Source organism: Bubalus bubalis, chromosome 11 (genome assembly GCF_019923935.1).
Source record: "Bubalus bubalis isolate 160015118507 breed Murrah chromosome 11, NDDB_SH_1, whole genome shotgun sequence".
In the NCBI taxonomy this organism is placed as follows: domain Eukaryota; kingdom Metazoa; phylum Chordata; class Mammalia; order Artiodactyla; family Bovidae; genus Bubalus; species Bubalus bubalis.
Genome location: NC_059167.1, coordinates 24,044,282 through 24,054,919, shown reverse-complemented (window position 1 = coordinate 24,054,919; position 10,638 = coordinate 24,044,282).

Below are 10,638 nucleotides of genomic sequence, written 5' to 3'. Positions count from 1 at the left end.
TATTATCACAATTGCCAGGTCTTTTGCCACTTACCTGAGCCTCACAGGGTTGTTGGGAGGATTAAGGGTCAGCCATGGAAAGCACTTTGAAAACACCTGTGCCTGGTAAATCCTTGATGGTGTTCGTGATCATTATTGCCCAGTCCCCAAAAGCCTTGGCTATCAGACCATGTGTTGGTATGCAGACCAACCTTCAGTTTACAGAAGAGGAAATGGAGCCCCACAGCAGGAGTTTGAAGAATAAACACTGGGTGGATGGATGACAGGCCTTCAGACATCAAGCTACAGCCTTCCCTTCTGGTTGGCATTCTCGGTGGGGGGAGAAGGTGGTAACAGCACAAAGGTAACCCTGCATCTCAGAGATGCTGGGGAAAACCTGGACTGGATGGGCGAGGGTTGGCCCTATGTGAATACAAGGCTAACCATTGTATCGCTCACCTGTTGGACTTCTAGCCCAACAGGTAGGTTCTGAGCCCACGGGTAGGAGCATGGAATTATGCAGAAACAGCAGAGATGCCGTCAAACATGGGCCCTGAAACAGATCCAGGCTGCTGTGCTATGTGCATTTGTGATCTGCTTTTCATAGTTTCTCTGTCTCCTCTCTTATTGCCAGTTGCCACTTCTCATGCTGTCAGGGTGCCCATCTCCTTTGGCTACTCTATAAATTGCTTACAATCTAATTAGACTCAGACAACTAACCTGGGTTATTAGATGGTGCTTTCAAAAAAAGATAAGTGGTGTCTGGAAGCATTAGTGCTGTTATCATGTGATATCAATTTCTCTGGGCTTTTCCTTTCTTCCCTGATTTCTGACGCTGTGCTTTGTTTTGCAGGCGAGCGAGGTTGCCAGATATTGAATTCTAGATGAATGAGTTATCACTGTAGCAATAAGGAAATTGATAGCAGGTTTTTAAAAATTACTGCCATCGTTACTGTTTTGGTTGTCATTATTAGGATTTTAAAAACTGACAGTAAGTTTCTAAGGTCATTCTGAGAACCAGAGCAGCTCTTCCTTTCTATTCTAAGTCAGGGTAATCCCTGCTAAGATGGCAGTTGTACTTCTAGGGCCACCAGCAGGCAACTTACGTTGAGGACAGCCGGGTGCTGAGATGCCCAGACCTCAGCTTTGTGTACACCCCAAACCAGGGCACAGATCGTGGCCACCTCCCCCCTCCCTCCCTCCTGTCTCCCTCTGACACGGCTCAGGTGTCTTGTCATTGGCTTAGGACAGGAGAAGTGGGTGAGGCTGGGGTCAACTGAGTCAGGCAGCCCTGAAGACAGAGCAAGGCAGTTGTTTTCTCCCAGAATGGACCTCCCCACCACGCTCTCCAGCATGACCCCGCTGGTCTCAGGGACCCCTCTTCCAAAGCCCCCCAGCTACCCCCAGACATAGCTGTGGCTCAGCCCTGTGCCTCCCCGCAGCTTACTAGTAACACTAATAGTAATAGCTGCCAGATTTGGAGATCTGTGCTAAGTGGCCCATTAATCCTAACAGCCCTATGGGGTAGGTGCTGTTTTTCTTTGCATTTACAGGTAAAGAAACAGAAGTAACTTGCCAAGGTTGTCCAGGTCTTGGTCCAGGAGTGGGATGATAAGTAAAATAAACAGACCTCCTGTTTACATGTGGCCCTTTTCTCTAAGCCAGCATTAGCCAATAAAACCATCTTTGCTGATGGAAATGTTTTATATCTGCTCTGTCCGATACCACTAATGGTTATGGAGCACTTAAACTGTGGCTTAGTGTGAGGAACTGAAGTTTACATTTTATTTTAATTACAATTTATATAGCCACAGGTGACCAGTGGCTAGCAAATTGGACCACGTAGATCTTGACCTACACGAATCATCTTGTTTTCCAAATTAAAACTCAGGACCCAGGGTCCAATATATGGGAGTGGACATGTCAGGTAAAATTTTTGAAGTTTAGAATGGATGCTCGGCTTCCCTGGTGGCTCAGTGGTAAAGAATCCACCTGCCAATGCTGGAGACGTGGGTTTGATCCTTGGTTCAGGAAGATATCGCATGCCGCAGAGCAACTAAGCCTGTGTGTCACAAGTACTGAGCCTCTGCTCTAGAGCCCGTGTTCCACAACAAGAGAAGCCACCGCAATGAGAAGCCTGTGCACTTCAATGAAAAGTAGCCCGCTCTGGCCGCAACTAGAGAAAAGCCCACACAGCAACAAAGTCCCAGCCAAAAATAAATGAATAAAATGTTTCTAAAAGTTATTCAGAGACTAGATGCTAATTCCTGGACACTAGGTCTATGCTTGACCCCTTTGTTGCTTTTCGGTCACTAAGTTGTGCCCAACTCTTTGCAGCTCCACGGACTGCAGCACACCAGCCTTCCCTGTCCTTCACTATCTCCCCGAGTTTGCTGAAATTCATGTCCATTGAATCGGTGATGTTATCTAACCATTTTGTCTTCTGCCACCCCCTTCTCCTTTTGCCCTCAATCTTTCCCAGCATCAAGGTCTTTTTCAATGAGTCGGTTCTTCTTATCAGGTGGCCAAAGTATTGGAGCTTCAGCTTCAGAATCAGTCCTTCCAATGACTATTCAGTACTGATTTCCTTTAGGATTAGACTGATTTGATCTTTCAGTCCAAGGGCCTCTCAAGAGTCTTCTCCAGCACCACAGTTCAAAAGCACAGCCTTGTCGTAGCGAACGGGCTTGCATAATTCAATAAAGCTATAAGCCATACCAGGCAGGGCCACCCAAGATGGATGGGTCACAGTGAAGAGTTCTGACAAAACGTGGTCCACTGGAGGAGGAAATGGGAACCCGCTCCAGTAGTTTTACCTCGAGAACCCTATGCACAGTATAAAAAGGCTTGAGCCCCAGCTTAGGCTTAAAATTCTCCTCTTTGGGACTTCCCTGGTGGTCTAACGTTAAGTCTCTGTGCTTCCATTGTCGGAGAAGGCGATGGCACCCTACTCCAGTACTCTTGCCTGGAAAATCCCATGGACAGAGGAGCCTGGTAGGCTGCAGTCCATGGGTTCGCTAAGAGTCGGATACAACTGAGCTACTTCACTTTCACTTTTCACTTTCATGCATTGGAGAAGGAAATGGCAACCCACTCCAGTGTTCTTGCCTGGAGAATCCCAGGGACAGGGGAGCCTGGTGGGCTGCCGTCTGTGGGGTCGCACAGAGTTGGACATGACTGAAGTGATTTAGCAGCAGCAGCAGCAGCTTCCATTGCAGGGGGACCAGGTTCCAGCCCTGGCCAGGGAAATAGGATCCTGCATGTCATACAGCCAAAAAAAAAAGTAAAAATCTCCTCTTTCTCCTTCTTTCATGTATTTTTACCTCAAATCCTCACAGAAACTCTGTAAAGAAAATAATCTTACTCACTTTTTGCTCATGAGGCAACTGAGACTCAGAAAGCTTAGTGGTGGCCAGGTCATGCCCCCAGAGCTGTCTAGTTCCAAAGCCTGGTTCCGCCCACTGGGCCACACTGCTACTCCTTAGGCCTTTTGAAGTCAGTTCATCAGGACTCAAACCAGTCAATCCTAAGGAAATCGATCCTGAATACTCATTGGAGGGACTGATGCTGAAGCTCCAATACTTTGGACACCTGATGCAAAGAACTGACTCCTTAGAAAAGATCCTGATCCTGGGAAAGATTGAAGCCAGGAGGAAAAGGGGATGACAGAGGATGAGATGGTTGGATGGCATCACGGACTCAATAGACATGAGTTTGAGCCAGCTCTGGGAGGTGGTGATGGACAGGGAAGCCTGGCAGGCTGCAGTCTATGCGGTCCCAAGGAGTTGGATACGACTGAGCAACTGAACAATAACAACATCAAGGGTGGCCCAGCCCTCCCACAAAGCCTGGGGTCACAGCTGCTGTGAGAAAGCCAGGTAAGGAAATCTCAGCGACTGAGAAGCTACTGGTATATCTAGGAGAGAAAGGGAGCAGCCGGCCCACCCACAGAGCCCAATCTGCATTGCTTCCCCCGCCCCCATACACCCCTACATCCCCAACGGCATCTCCCACACAGCACCCACGGGTGTCTTGTGGAAGCAGCCAGGAGAGGGCATGTGGGAGGTGCCATGTCCGGGGCCTGCCTCCTGCCTAAAATCCTTTCCATGCTGTCCGAATTCTAGCAGTGACAGGTTGGTTTTCTCTCTCAAAATCTCATTCACTTGCTCTCTCTCTTTTCAAGAAGAAAATTCTTTGATAGATTGGTTTATGGGGAGGCAAAGGGGGCTTTGATAGGGAGGAGGGTCATTTGAAGGGTAGGGTTAGAGAGAAAGGCAGGTCTGGGCGGAGTTCCAGAATGGGCAAATGTTAGTCAAAAAGCCTGAAGACACAGCATTCCAGGGCAGGGGTCCGGGGTAGGGGGTGGGAGCGTTCAGGGGTTGAGGGGGGGCGGCGCTGGCATGGGCGAGTGGAATGAGCAAAGAAGCAGGAGGGAAGATGGAGAACGCTGGCAGGCAGATCTGGAGAGGCGCTAAAGGCGAACCCACTTAAGCTCCAGTTTGCTTCTCTCAGGCCTCTCCAGCCAGCCTGGCTCCCTCCTGCCCCAGGGCCTGTGCAGGTCCTGCTCCCAGTACCCCCAGGCCTCACGAGCTTCTGCCTGGTTCACCCCTCCTCTTCCTGCTTCAGCTCCCAGCTTATAGATCACTTTCTCAGGTCTATTAATAGCTCCAGACTTTGCATTGTAGGTTCTCACAGCATCTCCATGTGCTTAGCTCAGCTTCTAATTATTTGCTTGTTAGGATTACTCTTTGGTTAATGTCTTCCTCCCTCATTGGAGTCTCAGCCTCACGAGAGCTGGGCCTGTGTGTGGTTTTACTCTTGCTTTTAGCCTCTCACTGTGATGCCTATGATGCCACTGCATAAATATTGGCTGAAAACATTAAACAATACAGATGAAGTTAGTCACCATCTACACAGAATTTTCTGCCCCTTTTCACAAAGAACTTGGGTTTGCCCAGACTGGTCACTAGAACTGTGGTTTATCCATTCCCAAATGCCACCTTAACTTTCTTCTCTCATTTGCAGAAAAAAAAAAATATATATAGGTTATAATGCTTTGGGTTGCAAGTAACCAAAAAGTCAACCAATGTTAGCTTAAACCCTAGGGAGATGTTTTTATTACTTAACAACAAATCTTAGGACAGATGGCTTCAGAGTTGATTCAGTGGCTTAAAGCTGCCATGGAAAGCCAGGCTATCCCCACTTTTTCTGCCCTGACATCATCAGTGTATTTGCAGCAACAAACATCACAGTCTCTCAAAACAGTGTCCCAAACTGGATGGAAAGGGGCAAAAAGGGGTTGGGAAGGTATTTGTTTCCAAGATTGAATTTACAAAACTAAGCAGCTGTCTATATAAACCTCTAGGATAGTACTTACAGCATGGCAATGTAGTTCTTTCCTGACCCATGACCACCCCTTCCGTTTCCTCCCCAACCCGCTTCTTCGAAATAGAGACTGTACTATAGGAATTTCCTCTACCAGCCCCGAGCACAGTCCAGGCACTCTTGGTGCTCATCGAATGGAGAGCCCTTAAGGGGGCCAAGAGTGAGGGGTGGGGAGGGGCCACAGAGTGGGGAAGGGCTGTGCCCATTGCCAGACTGGGGAACCCAGAGGGAAAGTAGGGTAGCACAGGAAAGAGGAAGTGGTCAGTCTAAGAAAAGGCTGGAGTGAGTTGTGGCAAATATTGGCACAGTCGGAGGGCTCTGCAAAAAAGGGAAGAGTGTGGATACTAAGGTTTGTGCCAACGCAGCTTTGCTCAGGTCCCAGCAGTTTCCTCCATCTCAGTGCGTGTTGTTCCCTCCCAGGGAGCAAGTGTGAGGCCGTCAGTCTACTCAGAAGCATCCAAGTGCAAGGGAGCCCTTGGAGGCTGTTTCTGATGGCTCCGGCAATAGTTGGAGCAATTCCAGGATTTTAAATCCCCCTCTTTTCAGCTGTTATGCTCCAATGGAATTGAATGCTCAGCACCAGGCAGGGGAGACAAGCTGATATATTGGGGGTAGTTAAGAGAGAAGGCAGTAGAACCAATCTCCCAGCCCCATCTTCCTTCCCATGTCCGTTCTCAGCATCCGGCACCCTCCTCAGTCTTGGGTCCCAAGCTGCTGAAGGGCATTGGGGGCAAAGCTGACAGGGTCAGGCTGGCTCTCAGGGCACCATCAGATCAGGAAGGCCGTGCCCACTGTTGTGACCCCATCGTGTGCTTGGGAGTTGGTCCCCTGTGGTCCTAGCCCAGTTCCCCTCCGTTGCATCCTCCCCTCCCATTGCCTTAATTCTTCCCAAGTCCCACTTCGGGAGGAGGGACATCATCCCAACTGGCTCAACCGCTTTGCCTTGCCTGGGGAGACAAAGTTTCATATTCAGATGAAACCATTTTAATGGTTGGCTTATGCTGCCCCAAACAAGATGTCTCTAAGTGATTTCTCAAAATAACACATCCCAAACCAAAATACACTCCACATCAAACATCTAGAATGTTCAGTATGACTCAGATTACCTTTTCCTGTGGAAAGATCATCAGAGCAGTGGCCTCTAGGACATTCTTCACACAAGGGAGAAAGTTGTTGGGTCTGAGAGCATCTCAGCCGAGCTCCTGAGGAGGGAAGAGGATTGAACTTTGCCCTTGGGGTTTTCAATGGTCTCAGCAGAGTTAGGAACCAAAGATGGGGGCCATGGCTGTGAGACCTTTAAAAGTACAGGAGGGGGCTTCTCTGGTGGTCCAGTGGTAAAGAATCATGTTGTAATGCAAGGGACACGGGTTTAGACCCTGGTCTGGGAAGATCCCACGAGCCGAGGGGCAACTGAGCCCGAGTGTCACAACTACTGAAGCCCATGCACCCTAGAGCCGGTACTTTGCAACAAGAGAAGCCACCGCAATAAGAAGCCTATGCATTGCAACTAGAGTGGCCCCTGCACGCCGCAACTGGAGAAAGCCCTTTTGCATCAACAAAGACCCAGCACAACCAAAAATAAATTAAAAAAAAAAAAATCTCTGATGTGTAAAAAAAAAAAAGTATGGGCTCCCATGTAACTAGCTTTGTCAGAGGTTTCATTATCTGCTGCCCCCTTCACTATGAGGGTAATCGGTCAGCCCCTCAAAAGGCCAAGTGGCATTACCTTCAGCAGCAGCAAAGAAAGGGCAGGCTGGGTGCTGGTTTGGGTGGGGGAATCCAGAGTAAAGAGGACTTGAAAGTCTGCAGACTCCCGAGGTTCATTCAATCTTGGAAGCAAAGACAACTCCGAGCAATTCTAGAATTCTAGGCCTGAGGTGTGTCTAGGGGGCCAGGACCACCATGAGAAGAGGGGAGGGGGCAGGCAAGCTGAGCGGAGAGGCTGTCATTTTCCAGCTGCGCTCTCCAGTCCTCTGGCTGGAGCAAGGACCCCAGGCCTTGGAGCAGTCGAAACTCTGCACGCTTCTCTGGGCGCCAGGAGCCTTTTTCACTTGTAAGGAGAAACTAAATGAGTCAAGGGAATCGGAAAGATGGAGTATGGGAGGTGATGCATGATACAGGATGCTCGGGGCTGGTGCACTGGGATGACCCAGAGGGATGGTATGGGGAGAGAGGTGGGAGGGGGGTTCAGGATGGGGAACACGTGTACACCCGTGGCGGATTCATGTCGATGTATTGCAAAACCAATACAATATTGTAATTAGCCTCCAATTTAAATAAATTTATATTTTTTTTAAATGGCTGAAGACAATGGGAGGTAGGGGGCGTACTCAAGCAGAAAGGCTGCACTCTGATGTTTGTGATAGTGCCTTGTAACGAATGCACTATCCAAACGCTGTTTAAAAATCGCGTTTTCTATTATGAGAAGAGCTTCTGCCTCTTGGCCGCTAGGGGGCAGCCGAGTCCCGCGCGGTTGAGATGGTTTCCGCGCGGAAGGCACACCTTGGTGTGCCAAGATGAGGGCAAGAGGGGCAGCCCTGCGGAGACGCCCCCAACCACGGACCTAGGGGCTCGGAGGCGAAGCTCAAGTAGGCCACTTTTGCTGGAGGCTTGCTTCCTTGCTCTCTGCAATCCCCACGCACGCCCCGAACTCACTCAGAGCTTCCTGTCTGCCCCCGCCAGCCCCACTCAGAGGCTGTCCCCCACAGAACGCCTGCTACGACTGGCCCGCGCCATCCAATTTCAGTTCTTATTTCTCGGGTTCTACTATAACACTGGCTCATCTGAGAAACTCATTTATGCTGAATGGCAGATGACTAAATGTACTGTTTAGCCCATCAAGGGATATCCAAGCTGAGAGTGCTGTGCTTAGTTGCTCAATCGTGTCTGACTCTTTGCGACCCCATGAACTGTAGCCCTCCAGGCTCCTCTGTCCATGGGGATTCTCCAGGCAAGGCTGCTGGAGTAGGTTGCCATGCCTTCCTCCAGGGATCTTCCCAATCCAAGGATGGAACCCAGGCCTCCCCATTGCAGGTGGATTCTTTACTATCTGAGCCACCAAGGAAGTCCAAGAATACTGGAGTGGGTAGCCTATCCCTTCTCCAGGGGAGCTTCCCCACCCAGGAATCCAACCGGGGTCTCCTGCATTGCAGGCTGATCCTTTACCAGCTGAGCCACCAAGGAAGCCCAAGCAGAGGGTATTTGATCCCTAATATATTGTCACCCTGCTTATTTAACTTATATGCAGAGTACATCATGAGAAACGCTGGGCTGGAAGAAGCACAGGCTGGAATCAAGATTGCCAGGAGAAATATCAATAATCTCAGATATGCAGATGACACCACCCTTATGGCAGAAAGTGAAGAGGAACTCAAAAGCCTCTTGATGAAGGTGAAAGTGGAGAGTGAAAAAGTTGGCTTAAAGCTCAACATTCAGAAAACGAAGATCATGGCATCTGGTCCCATCACTTCATGGGAAATAGATGGGAAAACAGTGGAAACAGTGTCAGACTTCATTTTTGGGGGCTCCAAAATCACTGCAGATGGTGACTGCAGCCATGAAATTAAAAGACGCTTACTCCTTGGAAGATAAGTTATGACCAACCTAGATAGCGTATTCAAAAGCAGAGACATTACTTTGCCAACAAAGGTCCATCTAGTCAAGGCTATGGTTTTTCCTGTGGTCATGTATGGATGTGAGAGTTGGACTGTGAAGAAGGCTGAGTGCCGAAGAATTGATGCTTTTGAACTGTGGTGTTGGAGAAGACTCTTGAGAGTTCCTTGGACTGCAAGGAGATCCAACCAGTCCATTCTGAAGGAGATCAGCCCTGGGATTTCTTTGGAAGGAATGATGCTAAAGCTGAAACTTCAGTGCTTTGGCCACCTCATGCGAAGAGTTGACTCATTGGAAAAGACTCTGATGCTGGGAGGGATTGGGGGCAGGAGGAGAAGGGGATGACAGAGGATGAAATGGATGGATGGTATCACTGACTTGATGGACGTGAGTCTGGGTGAACTCCGGGAGTTGGTGATGGATAGGGAGGCCTGGCGTGCTGTGATTCATGGGGTCACAAAGAGTCGGACACGACTGAGCGACTGAACTGAACTGAACTGAAAATAACCACTACCCTGGTGAATCAGTGGTAAAGAATCTGCCTGCCAATCAAAAGACACAGGTTCTATCCCCGGGTCAGGAAGATCCCCTGGAGAAGAGAATGGCAACCCACTCCAGTGTTCTTGCCCGGGAAATCCCATGGATAGAGGGATGGAGGAGCCTGGCCAGTCACTAAAGAGGTAGACATGACTTAGTGACTAAAGAACAACTAAATAACCAGACAGTCATTACTATATTCTACTGCGGTAAAGACAAGAGAAACTGCCCAGGGGAATGGAATAGACTTTACAGAAAGAGACTGAAGTTATTTAAGGACTTGATGTAAGGTGACTGGGTGTCAACACAAGGCTATTAGAAAGAATCACTATTTTACAAATATCATCTAAATCCTGGGATATCAGCATAGATCAGAATTAGCTTATATCCATATTTTTCACACCATGTACTACAATCCATTTCACATGGGCCATAAAAAGCCAGAGTAGGAAATGGAAAAGCAAATGTGTTTCAACTGTGATGAGGAGAAAACATTTTGACTATTGATGAAAGAGATATCAGGGACAGGATGGATGGATCCAAATGTGTTGTTAAAAGCCTTTTGTGCCACAGAATGTAATAAAGCCAACACAAAAATGAAAGCCACAGAAGAGGGGGAAATATACGTGGCAAATAAAGCTTTCTATCCAAAATAGCTGAGGAATTGATGTAACTATAAAAGGCCAGGATCCTGCTCCTTTTTTGAGAAGCAGTCAAAGGAAATGAGTGGATAGTTTACACACAAAGCCTTACATCGAAAAATGACCAGCTCCATTATAAATCTTGAACTTGCAATATGGACAAATTTTATATTGCTACAAAAATCAATTTAAAGGCTAAAAGTTAATGTTTAATTATTCAAATTCCCTTGAGACTAATTTGGGAAAAACTACAAAACAATGCCTAGCCTTTGATTCCGTAATCTTTCTTTTAAGAAAATGTCTAAAGAAAATTATGCAAAAGAAAAAACATTATTTCTACCAGATCTTCATTGCAGTATTATTTAAATAGAAAGCAATAGATAGCAATCACTTGCATAGTGATTTCTTAGTACTCCTTGAAGCGGGGTCTTAGGCTCCCCTACAGCAGAATCATCTAGGAGGCTTGTCCAAATGCAGATTTGGG